This window comes from Calidris pugnax, unplaced genomic scaffold (genome assembly GCF_001431845.1).
Source record: "Calidris pugnax isolate Ruff unplaced genomic scaffold, ASM143184v1 scaffold45, whole genome shotgun sequence".
Lineage (NCBI taxonomy): Eukaryota > Metazoa > Chordata > Aves > Charadriiformes > Scolopacidae > Calidris > Calidris pugnax.
In genome coordinates, this window is record NW_015090764.1 from 3455084 (window position 1) to 3460383 (window position 5300).

General features: G+C 52.2%; 1 long non-coding RNA gene across 1 annotated transcript; it reads left to right on the forward strand.

Annotated features, from left to right (window-relative positions):
- The first annotated feature begins 263 nt into the window (after positions 1 to 263).
- On the forward strand, positions 264 to 5264 carry LOC106897834. Its single transcript, XR_001413832.1, has 3 exons — positions 264 to 430; positions 1891 to 1949; positions 2890 to 5264. It is a non-coding gene; the product is annotated as an uncharacterized LOC106897834 (long non-coding RNA).
- The last annotated feature ends 36 nt before the right edge of the window (positions 5265 to 5300 follow it).

Genomic DNA, 5300 nt, shown 5'->3' on the forward strand with positions numbered 1-5300 from the left:
ATTTTGTGCTGTCGCACACAAATCTATAATTTTTTTACGAAGAAAAAGCCGGTTTGGGGTGAATTGCCCGCCGGCAGGTCCGGCCGCACAGCCGCATCACCACGGCAACGGCCCCGCGCTCGCGCCGGTGCGTCTTCACTATGGCAACCCCTCCGGTGGGTGGGAAAGAGGGTGGGCCAATCAGAACGGGGGCGCCGGTGGCGATTGACGGCAGCGACGGGCCAATGGAGAGGGGATTTCCTGGGGGGGCGGGGCGGCGGCTAATGGTCGCGCGGCCTGGGGCGATCCGAGAGCGGAGGGGGCCGGGGGAAAATGGTGGTCGCGTCGGTCGCGCAGTGGGTGGTTTCAGAGGGAAGGCAGGGTCTGATGCTTGGCTGGTCTGGGCCGCGCCCGTCGCAAGCACGTCGTGAGGCAGCTAGACCGCATCAAGGTGAGCGGGTGGTAACGGGTAACGTGGCGGGGGGCGGCGGGGGCTGAGGAGGCAGAAAGGTGTGATGGGGAGAGGCCGAGGGGGTTCTGCGTGGGGCTGGGAGAACAGACGGCCTGAATGGGGGACTGTAGGGTTGGAGCGGGGTGCCTGGGCCCGGTTCCCCGCGGGCTGCCTTCGGCCTGGAGGGTTTGGGGTGCGGTGCTGGTGATGCCGGAGTTATAAAGCCTGGAACGGCGATAAGAAAGCGGTATCTGGCCCGTGCTGGTGCCGCATGGCAGAGACGCGGGGCCGGCTCCTCTGCAGTTGCCCAGCGCACCCCAAAACTGCCCTTGAGGCCCTGGTGGTGCTGGGCTGTGGAGTGGCTGTTCTTCCCCTGCCCCCCAGCATCGCTCAGAGGAGCTGCAGAGGTGCTGAGGAAGCAGAGAGTGTGACCTGGTTTTGGAGCTCAGAAGCAGTTGTGTGGCTTTAGGCTTAGGAGCGGGGGTCGAGTCCGGCGTTTTGGGGACTTGAGCAGAGGCTCAGCAGTTGAGTTTTGGGGCTCAGAAAGGGGCACTAAATGATCTGTTTTGGGGGCCATGAGCAGAAGCCATTTTGGCTGGTTTTGCGGGGGGGGCAGGAGGGCGTTGGGGGCTGCGGGGGAAAGCAGGGGCAGGGATGGTGCGGGGAGGCTCCCTGGAGCGGGAGGGTCTGGTCACATTGGACTCTGAAGTTCGGGAGGCCAGCACACACCGGCCTGAACTCGATGTCTGAGGTGGTCTGTGGGGGGAAAAGGTGCTTTTCGGATCCCGCACGCCCTCTTCGAGTCTAGCTCTTCTCTGCGCACCGCTTAGGCTAGTTATTAAGTAATTTAGTCATACAAACTAGTTAATATTTCTATGATGTACAGTTGTGATGTTTAATTGTAATATTCAAGATCTGACGGCAATCAGTTGATGCCCTGGACAAAAGCCCAGACTGTTGCAAACAGTTTGTAGTGAGAAGGAGCTGAAATCGACTGGTTCTTCAGTGCAGAGTGGGGGCTTGGATTAGCCAGAGCTGTGGCAAGCAGGAGCTGCAGAGACGGGAGCGCTCACTGCCTGGAGTGTGTATTACCCAGAGGCAAGACTGCTGCCAGTGGTAATAAGCGGGAGCTGCAATTAGCTGGGGAGTCTGTTGGCTGGAGCATCTGACATCCACCTGGGCCATGCTCCCTGCAGGGCTGAAGAACAGCTGGGTGGGCTGCTCGGCAGTGGCTGGTCCTGAGTGTGGAGCTTCAAGCAGCAGGGAAACAAGCCATTCTTCTGCCAGCAGGCAGCCCGATCCCTTCCCTCAGGGATGAGATCTATGCCAGGTGGCCTCTGTGCGTGGAGGGTCTGTCCTGGCCCTGCTCCCAAGGGCTGAGGTGGGGTGAGGGTTCCTCGACTTGTCCCTGTTGGCTGGGTATGACAAACGGGGTCATTTCTCTCCTCTTCTTTTCCCAGGGTCACCTTCTGCGGGGCGGGAAGGAAGTCCTGCAGGGCTGATTCTGCTTGCTGCTCAGGTAACAGAACACATGGGGCTGGGGGAGTGGGAGAAACGTTTGCCAGTTCAGGGATGCTACAGATGCTCCACGTCCATGTCGTGGAAAAGGCAAATTTGCTGCCAGTGGGGAAAAGCTAATGAAGAACTGCAGTTAACGGAGAGTGCCTCCTGCCCGAATTAGGCCCTCAGTAGTTAGAAATGTCTCCCTTTGGGGTAAGAGAACAAACTTTCACCTTGGCTCAATTGAGACTTGCCCATTACCTTCTTTGGGCTCAAGTGTTTCTCTTATCTTTGTTCTTACTATTTTTTGCAGGCAACTTGGAAGCAGTCTCTTATTTTTGACTTGTAACTTTATTTTTATTAGTATGTGGTGTCAGTGTAGTTGATTTTTGAGCACCTATATGCTGGTGGAAATGTAGTGAATGAAACATGATGGAAATGGATGCGTCACTTGATTTATATTCTCTTTTTTTTTTTTTTTTGAGTAGCGATGGCACATCTTTGTTCTTACTATTTTTTGCAGGCAACTTGGAAGCAGTCTCTTATTTTTGACTTGTAACTTTATTTTTATTAGTATGTGGTGTCAGTGTAGTTGATTTTTGAGCACCTATATGCTGGTGGAAATGTAGTGAATGAAACATGATGGAAATGGATGCGTCACTTGATTTATATTCTCTTTTTTTTTTTTTTTTGAGTAGCGATGGCATGTTTTTCTATGGCTCAGTCCATGACCTTTAAGTAAAAAAAGTTTGTCATTCCAGGAAAAGACTAGTCCTTCTTAGGACTGAGGTGTAGAGTCGGAGGGTCTCTTAAGGACATGATCAGAGCAAGAAGCCAAATTTCACTTAGTGTTGCTGCTATTGGTCTTTGCTTTTGTTAATGCCCCCAGAGCTCCCTTGCAGGTGTGAGGTCTGAATCATAATTTTTTTTTCAGTCTCTAACACGTTTTTTTCCCCAAGGAGCGGCTACGTTGAAAAGTGAATGAGTTTCCTCCCAGACGTGCCAGTGACTACCATCGAGTTACGATTATTAAAAGCACAAAAGCAACATGCCCTTAGAGATGGGGACTACTTCTGGATACGTGTTAATCCTGTGCAGGTGTTCTTGGGATACAGATCATCTGCACTTCCTGCTCTGACAAGGCAGTGTGCTGAGACAGGGATGAGCTCCTGAAGACAAAAAAAGAGGCCAGGTGCTGGGGTTTTTGTCTCTTTCTTTGTTTTGTGTGGGTGGGTGGTTTCCAAAACAGGGTGTGAGGTTGACTGCAGTGGCAGCCCGCAGAGCTCTTTTGCTGTCTGACCTCCCCTTTTCTTTTTCACTCCTCTTTCATGGCTGTAACTTTCATTTGGATCATTTTAGCAGAGTAGTTAAGTGACTTGCCTGTGGAAATGTGCTGATAGTAGCAAGAAGGTAAATGCTTGAAGCAGTAGTGAGCAACTTGCCTACAGGTAGAATTTGTGAAAGAATAACAACAACAATAGCAGAAAGCAAATCACAAGTTTCCAAAAAATCGTGTGTGTTAAACACATCGAAGTTTAATTGCTAAATGTTGTTTGGCAGTGTGTTCCAAGTGGCTATTTTTGATAAAAAGTTCAGGGTTGTGTATGTTACAACCTGTCCCTCTATCTATGTGTCCTGCTCCATAAATGTCTGGCGGCAGGGCTGTTGTTCACTGCTCTAGGTCTGGACGCAGTAGGACTGTGATATTTAGACCTGACAGATGGGTTTAGGAACGGAAGGAGAATGCCTGTCTTCTGTAAGGGCTGTGAACGCTGACCCTTTTCTCCTGCTGCTGCTTTCCTGTGCAGCAGGTGAAGGTGTTTTATTTTTCTCCCTTGTTCCTGGTCTAGCTATCTCTGAAATGGCTGTTGTGGGTTTGCAATTAGTGTTACTGGGTTTTTGTGGAGCTCTTGTTGTGGATCAGTTCTGATGGTGTCAAGATGAGGTGTTCAGCTTGCAGCTCCAGAAGTCACATCCCCTGAAATGGGTGCGGGTGAAGCTGCCGTTGGGCCTGTGGCTGTGCTTGTGGGGGTGCTCAGGGGCTCCCCATCAAACAGCAGGGTGTGTGTGGGCACCCGTGGGGCTGTGTTTTGCTCTGGGAGCTGCCCTGCTTTGGCTGTTGGGGGACAGAACAAAGTGTGTGCCTGGTAAATCCCAGGGCAGTCAAAAGCTGGGAGCAAGTTTGGTGATGCGACAGCAGTTTGAAAAGTTCTTGGCTGTTGAGAGAAACAGCCTGGAAAAAAATAATTTCTTTTTTTGCAAGAAGGCAGTTTACAAGGACAGCTGGATTGTTCTACCTTTTAACAACAACATTCAACTTGGGATGTATAGGGTGAGGAAGCCTTGGCTCTGTGTAGGCTTGAGAAAAGGTAGGTAGGCATCTGGGGCTGTCACTTGTGTGTATCTGGGCAAGTGGCCCTAGTGAAACTGAAGCTGCCAGTGGGTCAAAAAAAGGCAGGATTGTCTTAAAAATGCAAAAGCTCTAGTGGCTGGGTCTGTTGGGGTCTGTAGGGATTTGTAGGGGCACGTGGGGTCGGTAGGGGTCTGCAGGGTTCTGTATGGGGTCTGTAGGGGTTCGTGGGGTTTCGTAGGGGTCTGTAGAAGTCTGTAGGAAATCATAGGGGTCTTTATGGTATTGTAGCGGTCTGTAGGGGTTCATAGGCATCTGTTGGGATTTGTAGGGGTTTGGAGGGGACTGTAGGGGTTCGTGGGAGAAAACAGGGGTCCATAGGGTTCTGTAGAGGTCTGTAGGGAATCATAGGGGTCTTTAATGTATCGTTGGGGTCTGTAGGGAATCATAGAGTCTTTACGGTATTGTCGGGGTCTGTAGGGGTTTGTGGGGTTTCGTAGGGTCAGTAGGGCTCTGTGGGGGTTCATAGGGCTCTGTGGGGGTTTGTAGGGGTCCGTGGGGTCCATGGAGTCTGTATGAATTCGTAGGGGTCTGTGGGGGTCTGTAAGGTGTCGTTGGGGTCTGTGGGATTCTGTGGGCATCCGTAGGGGTCCTTAGGGACTCGTGGGGGTCTGTGGACTTTTGTGGGGGTTTGGTGGATCTGTGGGGATCTCTAGGGGTCCGTGGGCGTCCGTAGGCATTCATAGGGATCTGTGGTGGCCCTTATGAATGTGTAGGAGTCCGTGGACGTACTTGGGATCCATGGGGGTCTGTAAGAATTTGTGGGTGTCCATGGGGGTCTGTGCCGGTCCGTGGGCATCATAGGGGTCTGTGGGAGTTCATGGGTGTCTGTGGGGTCTGTAAAGGTTCGTTGGGGTCTGCGGGGGTTGGTGGGCAATTGTGGGGGTCTGTGGTGTCTATGGGCATCTGTAGGGAGAGGGGGCCAGGGAGGGTGGATGGTGGGGTCAGAGGGTTGGCAGG